Source organism: Ursus arctos, unplaced genomic scaffold (genome assembly GCF_023065955.2).
Source record: "Ursus arctos isolate Adak ecotype North America unplaced genomic scaffold, UrsArc2.0 scaffold_36, whole genome shotgun sequence".
Classification (NCBI taxonomy): Eukaryota; Metazoa; Chordata; class Mammalia; order Carnivora; family Ursidae; genus Ursus; species Ursus arctos.
In genome coordinates this window covers 13,132,421-13,145,359 of record NW_026623050.1, presented here as the reverse complement: position 1 = coordinate 13,145,359, position 12,939 = coordinate 13,132,421, and the positions used below count along the sequence as shown (strand labels likewise).

The following is a 12,939-nucleotide window of genomic DNA, read 5'->3' as shown; positions in this document are numbered from 1 at the left end:
TGGAAATACAATATACAGTAAAACTCATCTCTTGGCTGTGGGCATTTATGTTTTTATTTCGGTCTTTCTAATTTTCTGTTTGTCCAAAATGTGTACACAAAATTACCCTTATTTTAAACTTAAGTAGGCAATTAACATGTATAATTTATGTATTGGTCAATAAAAAAAGGCAGCATAAAAATGTGTCACTATATGGTCTCAGGTATACAAACAAAAGTTATGAAAAATAATGAAAAGTAGCACTAAAAATTTTAACAATGATTTTCGTCTGGATCTCTTGATTAAGTGAAATTCTTTTCTCCTTCACATTTTTTGCATACTCTATTTTTTTCTTATGAGCATGTATTACCTTCAAATTCAGCAAAAAAGTTCGAATTTAAAATATTAATGAATGGGGATGAAACTGATTCAATAGTAATAATTTGGTTTATAAATTTGAGGGTGGTACTTGCATAATTTGAAATGTGCCTATTTATAGCTTTTCCTCTATTAAGAAAACTAACAGGGACTTTTGTAGGATCATGTAAGCGTGAATGGCATTTAAGAGGCTTGATTTAATAGACATTACCTGTGTAATAAAACAGTAATTAAATAATTATGCTCTGATTAGATTTAGTGTTCAAATACACTAATACAATAACATTTCTAGGTACATCTTTGTTTATGCAGCAAGGGGATTGCATTTTGTCAATTTGGTTAAATCGATTTAAAATTCCTGTCCCAGTTCTGTTGGGTTTGAGATGAGATCAATCTGCTCTTCAATGGATAGCCCTGGGAAAATTCCAGGATAAGGGAAAGCACAGGAAGCACTGCAGTTAACCTTTATATGATTGTGATGCTATAAAGCTGAATGATAACTCTGTAATGGGCTGGGTATGTGCGAGAACAGAATAGCCATTAAAACCTTATTATCTTTGTATGTGGGGCTTCTCTGCCTCCACTTCAGTAGATTCTGCTTGGATATTATCACTGGGTTGTTATCACCAAAAATAATTATGACAAAAAACCTGAGGCTGAGGCTATGATGGTAACAGTTAAAAGAAATGAAGATTTTTGTTGGGGATATTTTCTTGTGTATGTGTCCAGATGAGTGTCCATTTTTTTACTAGGTTGGTTGACTTTTTATTATTTTTTTATTTTTTTTTAAAAGATTTTATTTATTTATGTGACAGAGAGACAGCCAGCGAGAGAGGGAACACAGCAGGGGGAATGGGAGAGGAAGAAGCAGGCTCATAGCGGAGGAGCCCGATGTGGGACTCGATCCCAATACGCCGGGATCACGCCCTGAGCTGAAGGCAGACGCTTTAACGACTGCGCCACCCAGGCGCCCCTGGTTGACTTTTTATTATTGAGTTATAGTGATTCTTTATATGATTTGGATACAGGCTTTTTTTTTGTCAGATTCACATATCACAGATATTTTCTCCCAGTCGATGGGTGGCCTTTTCATTCTCTTGATAATGTCATTTGAAGATAGGAAGGTATTAATGTAGGTGAAGATTGTTATCTCTTTTTTATGTTATCTTATCTAATAAATCTTTGCCTGCTCTAGGGTCATGAAGTTTTCCTCTTCTGTTTTCTTCTAGAAAGTTTAGAGTCTTTACATTTAGGTCTGGTTCGTGTGAAATTAAATTTTGTATGTAATATGATACTGGGTTGAGGCTCATTAATTTCAATAGGGATACCCAGTAGCTTTAGCACATTTATTGAAAAGACTTTTTCCTTCATTGAATTGAATTGACGCCTTTCTAAAAATTATTTGATCATAAATGTTTGATCTCTTTATGGAATCTCTATCCTGTTCCATTGAACTGGAGGTTTATCGTTGTATCAATACAATGTTATCATGATTATAACTATACTATAAGTCTTGAATTCAGGCAATGTACACCCACCAATCTTGTTCTTCTTCAAGATTTTGACTATTTTAAATCCTTTGCTTCTTCATGTAAATTTTAGAATCAGTTCATCAACAAAAAGACTACTAAAAATTTGAGGTTTCGTTGAATACATTGATTAATCTGGAGAAAATGAACATTTTAACAGTTTGAGTCTTCCAGTTTTTGAAAATAGTTTATCATTCTGTTAATTTAGATATTCTTTTAATGTTAATGAAACATTGTTAAATTCTTTTTTTTACATGATTGCTAAGTTTTATTTAATAGTTATGCCCAATCCTGCTTTATAAAAGCAACAAAGTGCCCCTGTCAAAACTGCATTGTGATGTGAGCACAGGCTTCTTGTTTTTGATACAGCTCTAGAAAATACTTGGCACCAAATGCACATAAAAAGTTTTAAGGCTTAATAAAAATACAGACTAATAATTTCTCAGTGCAGCTTACAGGTTGAGAACAGGATGCTAAGAGTTAATGAATCTTCCAAATACAGGCAGTACCTAATACATAGAGCATTTTCGAATATAAATGGCCACCCTCATTGGGCTCACAGGAGCAGCAGAAACTCCTCTCCTGCTTCTCCCAGTGACCATACTACCAGGCACTCTAAACCCCTTTCCACGGCCCCAGGGAGGGAAAGATGGGAAGAAACATGAGGCAGGGCATCTGTCTTGCTATGCAGAGGCTCTTGCTACAGTTCGTGTTCACCTGCATTCCCACATCTGCCTCCCCCATCTCCACCCAAGCTCCCTGCCAGTGGACAGAACTAGAGAGCTCTTCCTCTCACTGAGTGAACATTGAGGGTAGGGCGGAAGCCACAGGGGCCAGCACTACAAGGTCAGGGTTCCTGGCAATACAGTTTAGAATTCACAAATCATTTTCTTGCATATTAAAAAGCAAAACAAAACAGTCATAGATGGCAGTTCATTTCTACCATTTGAACATTGCGCTATTAGGTAAATTAGTGTGTTTGGGGTTAAACCCTAAACACCACTTATGACATTTTTGAATGGGGAAAAAATGCTCTGGATTTATAAGAAAAAACTTTTTTTTACAAATGGCCATTTGAAGAGTGGAGATAGGAAGAGCATTTGAGAGAGTGAGAGAGTAGCACAGAATGAGTTTTTTCACCCCTGAGTGAACAGGGCAGTTGAAAGGCGGGAAATCGTTTTTGGTTAACAAAGCCGTGCTCAGATCCCGTCAATGCCCCAGGTGTAAGAGGTGGACCTCAGCAGATAGCTTGCTCCTGCAGGGACTTAAGTGTCTAGGCCACTGTGATTGTGACTAAACAATGTTGTTGCTTTTTAAAATTGTAACAACAATGGAGGTATTTTTAGCACCTGGCATTAGCTTTGTAGGCACTCATATCAATTGCTACCCCCACCCAAACCCTGTCCTCTGTTAACTGTTGGTCCAACATGAGAGAAGTAGAAGAACGGAGACTGTAGCCTTTAGGGGCCAACTGGGAGAAATTTTTGCCTGATGGGTTAAAGCAACGTGACTCTGGCCGGCCGCTATGTTTCTTTGCAAGAATCATGGAATTGACCATTGAGATTTTGTTGTCAAACTACTCAATCTTCTGGCCCAAGGTCTCCAGGTCTCTTCTGGAAACTGAACATGGTCCAGAGGTTCTGCAAAGTTTTATAAAGAGCAGCTAAGCAAACTTCTCTTCTTCTTTCCTATATCGGAGCAAATGACTTTGTCCTAGAAAGGTGTCAGAAACAGATCGGAGTCAACAGTCACTTACGTAAAGCTGGTATTTTAGAATAGCTCCTTACTTTAGAGATTAAAGATTCAAACCTAAGACCCCAAGGTTCTGGAACATCTCTTCTTCCCACCGTCAATCGGAATAAAGTAAGATAGATAAAGGATTTAAATAACCCCATTATCTGGGTGCATGTGGACAGAGTTTTTTTAAAGTTGGAGAAGTCGGGGGCCTTACAAATAGAAAGAACAGGGACTCGTAAAAGGGGTCGTCCACCCCACTGGTGATAGACAAAGGCCTAGACTGTAGGCTGAGGAGAAAAGAAGGTAATAATTCACAGCAAAATCGGCCTGGAAATGAAAAGCAGAAATTCCCACATGAGATCTGGCCAAGCTTTTAGATGGCAGCAATGGAGCACCTCAGAGGGTCTGGACACAAAATCTTTCCGTAATGCTGAGACTGAAAACGACTTTTTGGTTTTTGTTAACAGCTGTGGAGCACAAGCAACTGAGGTATCTCAGGAAGGGTGCAGAGCAACACTCTTGGGGCTGCCTGGAAAGGAGGTGCTGGGGGGCCAGCCGCTGCAGTCCCCGGGTCAGAAACCGTGCCATAGTGAACGGTGTGAGGACCTGAGGGGCCGGCCAGAGACTCTCACTCCCGCTATTAGTGTTTTGGGTTATAGATTCGCTCCTCGATACAACAGCAACAGACAAGGTTGTTTTTTATTTTCTTGTCAAGGCTTTAAACTCTGTTACTTAGTGATTCCTGGACCCCAGGTCAGCCAGCAGAGCACTGGTGCGACGAGACTGTAGGCAGCCCCACGTCACCAGACCACCCCGTGAACTTGTACCACCTGCCTTCATGCTCCTCATAGAGTCTTGTCACGTCAGCGGTCGTAAGGGAGTATTACACACGGGAAGTCACACTGTATCCCCATCGGGACATGATCTTGGCAACGGTCAGGAAGGTAGGGTCCTCCATGGCTCTGGGATGGCAGCGGAGCGGGCAGCAGCTTCAGGTACACAGCAGACCACCTCCCCACCTGGCTCCTTTGGGCTAAAGGAAACTTTTTGAAATCCTACCTCTCTGGTGTCTTGGCTGGCTGCAGGGAAAGCAGCAGTCTCTCTTCGTAGGAGTTACTGGGTTTGCCTCCAGGCAGGCTCAGGACTTTGTTGTGAGAAGCAGACCACGGGCCCAACCTGGCCTCATGGCTGTCACCCGTAGGCATGGGCATGGGCTGCTGAGCTCAGCCTACTTCTCCAGGGCCACCCTTGTCACCGGCTCTTCTCTGGGACAGATGCTCATTGCAGTTTTAAGGGCCAATTTGGGGACTTCTCCTTCACAGGAGAACACATGGTCCTTGGGTTTGTTTGGGGTGTGCCAAAGATGAAGTGGCAGAGAGTGGGGACCCAAAAATATCACTGGCCTTCCCACCAGGTGGGTTCAGACATGGAGCCTACACAGGCATTGATTCGTCAAAGATACTACTTCCTTTCCCCTCTGGAGGATTGGTCCTTTTCGGTATGTTCTAAGGCTCTTGAGTTGGTCCAAAAATATTAGATGCCATCCTGTTGGGTCTGCTCAAAGGAGCAGCTTCCAAAAAGATTGCTTACCTCTCCTCCCAAGGGTTTCATAGCCCTGGAGCCGACCGGCCACCCTTGCTCTCTGAACCCTGGAACATGTCACCCATGGTCAGGCGCCTCCTCCAAACATTGTTAAATTTTTTTGGCTTTAGTTTTAACTTAATTTTCCAATTGTCTGTTGTTAGAAATACAATTGCTTTTATATTGACCTTTTATTCTGCAACCTTGTTAAATTCACCAATTTTTCTAGCAGGGTTTTCTTTTTTTCAATATTTCTTAGTATTTTCTATGTAGACAATGAAGGGGAGCAGAATTTGCCACCCCCAGATATGCCTTGGGCATAAGAATTATTTTAGGTTTATTATTTGTAAGAAGGTGCAGACACAGAAGAACCTCTGAAAAACAGAGTAGAAGTTGCCCTTTTGTAAGAAACATTTACATTTATTAGGGAAACCCCATCTGTAAGAGTGTCTCTCCTTCTCTGTACAAGGAATAGAAAGATGACTATATCTCCAGAAACTCTTTATCAGTGGAGAAGGGAAGGAGTTAGATCTGCTTAACAACCACACTCTTACTTGTTACTGTGCTTTTCCTCATGATCCCCCAATTAACAGACCTCCCTTTTTCTCACCCCCCACAACATCTTTCTTCTATAGTTGGCTGAAGATGGTATTTAAGGTGTTAGCTTAAGCCATTTTGGGGAATTACTCAGTTTTCTCGGCTATCTCCCCTGTATATAGAAAGTACACATGTTATTAAACTTCTATTTGTTTTTCTCCTATTAATCTGTCTTTTGAAACAGGGGGTCTCAGCCAAGAACAAAAGAGAGTAGAGAAAAATTATTTTTCCTCCCCAACAACAATCATACAATTTATGAATAAGGAAAATTTTACTTCTATCATTTTATCTTTTGTCTTTTTTTTTTTTTATGTCTTTTGTCTTCTTCTTGCCATATTGTACTGGCTAAGAACTGTTGATCAGTTTTAAAAAAAGACATCCTTAAAAATAAAACAAGACAAAACCAGAGAGGGAGACAAACCACAAGAGACTCTTCATCAAACAGAGTTGCTGGAGGGGAGGGCAATGGGGGAATGCAGTAACTGGGTGATGGGCATTAAGGAGGGCACATGATGTAATGAGCACTGAGTATTATACAAGATTGATGAATCACTGGCCCCTATCTCTGAAACCAATAATAATTTATATGTTAATTAATAGATTTTAAATTAAAAATAAAATAAAATAAAATATCTCATTTAAAAAAAGAAAAGAAAAGGAAAGACATCCTTGCATTTTGTTCTGGTATTAAGGGGCAAACGTACTGTTAAGCATGTTACCTTTAGATGTTGAAGATATACTCTCACACACATATTTTAGTGTTTTGGAAAAACAGATGTTTGGTCAGTAGAGTAAATGGTTTATGTATATGAACCCTTATTAGTATATTTAAATCTTACTTTTAAAACTATTGCTATCTATCAACTCAAACATTAAACTGAACCTTTAACAAATTAAGGCATTAACGCTAGTATTCTGAAGAGGTGTGGCGGTAAGCATACCTAGAGGAAGTCATTCCCAAATCCTATGTGTTATTTTTATTTATTTTTAATTAATTTATTAAATTTTTTAAAAATCTGAGTATAGTTGACACACAATATGTTAGTTTCAAGTGTACAACATAGTGATTCAACACGTTTATGCATTATACTGTGTTCACCGCAAGTGTAGCTGCCATCTGTCTCTACGCGATGCTATTACAACATCACTGACTATTTTCTTCATACTGTGCCTTTATTTCCGTGACTTATTCATTCCATAACTGGAACCTTGTATCTCCCTCTCCCTTCCACCCATTTTGCTCATCCTCCCCACCTGTTTGTGTTGTCTTTAAATTAAAAAATTAACCCATACAACAGTGCTCTAAAAGTTGAAATGTTTAGGAATACCAACTGATAAAGACACTGCCTGACATCACTATATTCCCATGAAACATCACTATATTAAGGAATTTGGTAAGCTTATCTTCCAGATACAGATATTCCTTATGAGATTTTGATCATCTCATTTGCTTCCTCACGTTTCCTGTACCCAAATCCCCATCATTACCAGGAATGTTGGTGCAACTATTACACACTGCCAATGGCCCCCACGGTGTCTCCTACAAATTCAGGGGCCCTCACCTCCGCCATCAGCTTTATTTGTCGCTTCTCCAGCGCCAACTCCAGGATGTTCTGATCTGACCCCATAAGGGCTACTTGAGTGATTCCTTTCCCTTTCTGCCCTTCAGTTTGTTTATAGGTAAGAGAGGGGAGGGTTGGCAGCTAGACACAATGTTTACTAAAATACTGAAAATACAAGTTCATGTCTTCTATAGCGTTGGTTCTGTGTATATATATATATATTAACTTTTAAAACAAAGCAGGAAAAAAAATTGTTCCACTGAAGAGTCAGAGCGTGTCAGGAATAGCTCCATTATGGGAGACTCCTAACATCCAGGGAGTTGGCAAGCTGAGGCACTACTTTTGTACTTGAGAACAAAGAACGTAAATCCTTTTATAAAGTTAAGAATCCCTTTGTTCACAAAATAATCACATCCTATTTTATCTGTTTTGTAAGTTTGGATTTCTGTATTCCGGGTCTAGTTAAAGCCAAGCACACCCATGGTAAACACAAAAGTATACTGCTTTGTTCCACAGTACTTTTAAGCCTGCTGTTTCGTATGATCAAAATACAGGGCAGCATACAACTGCATTCAGGGTATGTAGAAACTCTTAATGTATATTGGCTAGACGGATTCCTTTCCAAGTTCATCCGCTGCAAAGCTACTCCTTCACCCCTAATGGACTCCACCACCTGCCTGCTTGTTGGCTTTCTGTCGTAATTATGCTTCCACTACAACAGAATTTTTACCTTTCCTTGAATTGCTATCCTTTTTTATATCTCCATGCTGTTGCATTAGTTGTTTTTGTTGCCTAGAATGTCCTTTCTCTCCTCTCAACTGATTAAATCTTACCCAGTTCTTAAGATCTAATGCAAATAGTGTTTATCTCTGAAGTCTTCCCTGAATTGCTAGCTGTTATTGAAAGCTCCCATACCATTCTATACCCATTTTTATTAGAGAATTTACAAACAACAGCTTGGCTGTTCCAGTTGTTCATGTATGTTAACTTGACTAAGCAGGGCCATGTCTAATTCATCTTTATATTCTGAATACTGAGGACAAAGTAGATGCTTGAGAACTGCTGACTGAGTGCCTATGTGAGTGAATGAATGAATAAACTGAATGAATGAATTTTTAATTTTCCTCTGTTCTGCTTTCTTGAACTCCCTTTCTTTGGTCTTAGTATTTTTTCCACAGCACTTAACACATTCTAACATACTACTTAATTTTCTTAATTTTTATATTTATTGTCAGTATCCTCCCATTAAGGTGTGGTGTTTGTCTTTAGAATGTGTTAATATTTATTTAAGGAATTGATGAAATAAATGATTCCTGCCACATATTTTCCCTTCTGATTTCATGTCTTTGATTTTTGTGATTTAAGAAGTAGGCTGAATTTACATGACTGATTTCTAGCTCCCCAGTAGCCTGACACTTTTGTCTGAAATTCCTCATCATCTGAATAGGATTCTTTGTGATAAGGCTTTGAGTTTCTGTTAAATATTTAACTACTTGCTAAATATTTTCACCTTTTATCAGCCTAAATGAGTTAACACAAACAAATATATCAAATTGTCCCTAGTAGAAAACAAGGCAGGGGAAAGCATTCACTCATTCAACGGGTATTTCTCTAGCACTACTCATGTGCCTTTATTCACTAAGCAGGCACAGTCACTACCCTGACAGAGCTGAAATCTACAACAGAAATCCTCAGACATTTGGTATTTGCAACATACTTACAAATGCTGGAGTTCCGGGGGAGGTAAAAAACTTTAATGTTCATATATAATCACTATCGTAGTATAAGACTGCATCTCTATAAAAGTGCCCATGATTAACAATAAAAGTATCCATGATTATTATAATTATCAATAAAGTCTTTTTAAAAAATTAAAATAGTACAGGGGCCACAGCAGTGGTATGAGGTTGTCAACAGTGTAGCTTCGATGTGTATCATCCCATCACACCCTTCCCAGAGGCAAGGTCAGGTTATCATGGTCCAAGAGTCAAGTTTGAAATAGCAATCTAAACCTCGACCAAGCTGGATTGTTCTATCCAAAGGAACCCCAAGTGTCTTCTGCAGTAGAATTTCTGCGTAAGTCGGCTCCAGACCTGGGGACAGTCATGCTGTGCTGGGGATGTAGCTTCCTCAGCAGCAGAGGGCTATTTGGAGATTAATACTGAAAGCTACACTTGGTCTGGGTATCCTCAAGAAACTGCTGTAGCTCCTCATCTTCGAACCACCCTCCAGGCTTGGGATCAGTGCCTTCCACTGCTCGGCAGTCTCTGGGCCAGGGTTGGCCAAACAGGCCAATGCAAACTCATGAAGCTTCTTCTGGAGCAACAAGCTACAACACTGGCAAGCGTCTCTGTTTTTGAAACAACTGAAACGGGCTGTGTGTAATTGCAAGTTTTCATGAAGACCTCAGGAAGTTCCTGTTCATCCTCTGCCCTCTCGTTCCGTTGCTTCCGATGCTCCGGAAGCATATGAACTTCTTTTCTTTTTTTTTAGATTATTTATTTATTTATTTGACAGAGAGGGCGCGAGAGAGGGAACACAAGCGGGGGGGGGGGGGTGCTGGAGAGGGAGAAGCAGGCTCCCCTCTGAGCAGCCATGCAGGTCTTGATCCCAGGATGCTGGGATCCTGACCTGAGCCGAAGGCAGACGCTTAAGGACTGAGCCACCCAGGCGCCCCAAACATATGAACTTCTGAATTCAGTAGTGTTTCAGCTGTCACCCCTTCAGTACCATGCTTCTGTTTTCTGAAAACTGTTTACTGTCTCCACTAAGCTCTGTTGTATAATAAAGAGGCTAAATTTTCATACGACTTAGTAAACATTCTGCCTTTGCACGATGTTAGCTTGACCTCAGAGTGCAATACTTATCTCTTGCTCCCTTGCTTTCTACACCTTTCACAGACTATTCAACTAAGTGTTCTTTTTTAACCCAGAGCAAAAGCAGTTTAGTTACAAGAATAAATTTTATACTTTGATAAAAATTTAGGGGTACACTGACAGAATTTCCGGTCTTGGATATTGTACAAGTTTGCCATGGGAATGTGAAAATGGACATGTCTGTTTGTTGAAAGGATGTGCAGCTAGTTGGCAGGGATATAAGTGTTCTATGTAGTCAGCAGACAGCATGAAGGCCCTAAGAAGGGCACACATCCAAGAAAGAAGAATGGTGGTGCTATCAAAGATATATACTTCTTTTTTTTTTTTTTTTTAAAGATTTTATTTATTTATTTGACAGAGATAGAGACAGCCAGCGAGAGAGGGAACACAAGCAGGGGGAGTGGGAGAGGAAGAAGCAGGCTCATAGCGGAGGAGCCTGATGTGGGGCTCGATCCCATAACGCCGGGATCACGCCCTGAGCCGAAGGCAGACACCTACCGCTGTGCCACCCAGGCGCCCCAAAGACATATATTTTACCTCACAAATTAGTTCAGGTCAGCCTAGGTTCAGGACCTCCTGGCATTCTGAGGTGCTGTTGACTCGTGGTTATGGTAAATTTCATTCAACCTTAGCCTAGGGTGTGACCATGTGTCTATTGTCACATTCTGTTCCTCTGGATGCATGCATTCCTTGGGCAGTCATCCAGAACTAGAAGAGTCTTCACTATTAAGCCTTTTCCGAAAAAGCACAAGCTCTCTTTCTATACCACCTCTCTTTCTTCTTCCTCCAGACAGAGCTCTAGTTCCTCCCAGTAACCACTGCTTTTTAAGTCACATGCTACAATTTCCTTATGTTTATATTCTTCCTTCCCAGTGTTCCTTACTTGTTGCTGAGTATAAATTTCATGTCAATCGAGGGGGAATGGGATAGGCTGGTGATGGGTATTAAGGAGGGCACATATTGCATGGTGCACTGGGTGTTATACGCAAGTAATGAATCATGGAACTTTACATCAAAAACTAGGCATGTACTGTATGGTGACTAACAAAGTATAATAAAAAATATTATTATAAAAAACAATTTCATATCAATCGAGCTTCATTTTTTCTCCTAAATGTAGGAGGACGTTTCACTGCTCATAGCAGCAGCTTTCTGATTCTATTTGATAGTAGTTTTTATTTTTCTCTTGAAGTTAAACTTAAACTTAATAGAAAATATCAAATAAATATATGTAAAAGTTTTTAAATATGGGGCGCCTGGGTGGCTCAGTCATTAAGCGTCTGCCTTCAGCTCAGGGCATGATCCCAGAGTCCTGGGATCGAGCCCCACATCAGGCTCCTCCACTGGGAGACCACTTCTTCCTCTCCCACTCCACCTGCCCGTGTTCTCTCTCTCACTGGCTGTCTCTTTCTCTCTCTGTCAAATAAATAAATAAATAAATAAATCTTAAAAAAAAAGTTTTTAAATACATGGATTGAGAATCATTATACAATGTACAGTTACCAAGAGATATCCCCAAAATATAAGGACTTTTACAACTTTGAAAGTAAAAGATAGAAAAAGATAAAACAGAATTCTAAGCTAACGACAGCTGATGATTTTCATGTACCATATGCATAAGGAGACACACTCAAGAGTGTTTAAAGCAGGAATATCTGTAATAGGCCAAACTGCAGGTGAATGGATAAACAAATCAAAATATGTTCATAAAAAATCCTCTATATCAGAGTCAAAGGATGAGCACATCAACACGGATGAATTACGAGAATATATTGTTTGGCAAAAGATAAAAATCACTAAGAGTACATACGTAGAATTATTTTATAGGTAAAATGATAACTATTGATTATGAATATGAAGATATTGGCTAAACTGGAAAAAAGGTAAGGAGATAATTAATTCCAAAATTTGTAGTCACCTAGGGATGGGGTGTGTGAAGGGAAGTTGATGTGATCACTGAGGGGCACACCAGAAGTTCAAAGTATTGGCCATATTCCATTTCTAGAGCTGGGTAGGAGAATATATGGATCTTCATTTCAGTATTATTCTTTATGACTCAATATATTATAAATATAATTTAGCATATATTTAATAATTAATAAAACAATTACAAATCAAAACAATAACATAATGAAAAGCAATGGGAAAATATTAAGTTGTATTCATATTTAGCATAATGACTAGACTACAATTTCATATATGAGCAGCTTCTTTTCAAGAAATTAATAGACCTTGGCAACTTCTTGTCGGGTGTAAAATCTGTAATCTCAGATTTTCTGAAAATTGCCATGTGGCTTTCTAGCCTCATGTTCTATTAATAACATAATAATTAAATATTAATAACAGATTCATAAATGGTTAAACACATTTAATGGTGCAATTTGCTTAGGAATTTTTAGTGCAATGTATACATCCAACATATTTTGAGAGGCATATTATCTTTGGTGTGTTGTGTATGTGTTTACATGTCTGTGTGAATCCAATTTCTCTATAAGATTCACACAGAGATGTAGAAATCCAGGAATCAACCACGACTTCCCTGTCTCCATTTTTTTTCACTCTACTTCCTATATAACATTTAAATTCATCCTCTCCTCCACATTCTCACTGTCTCTACCTTGGCTCAGACCTTCGTCATCTGCTGTTTTTATTATTATAATAGCTTTCTAATTTGTTTTCCCTGCCCCATCTTTCTCTGAC

General features: G+C 39.2%; 1 pseudogene; it reads right to left on the bottom strand.

The window, feature by feature from the left end:
* Nucleotides 1-4,678: 4,678 nt before the first annotated feature.
* Nucleotides 4,679-5,281, bottom strand: LOC113269718 (jupiter microtubule associated homolog 2-like; annotated as a pseudogene).
* Between the last annotated feature and the right edge of the window lie 7,658 nt (nt 5,282-12,939).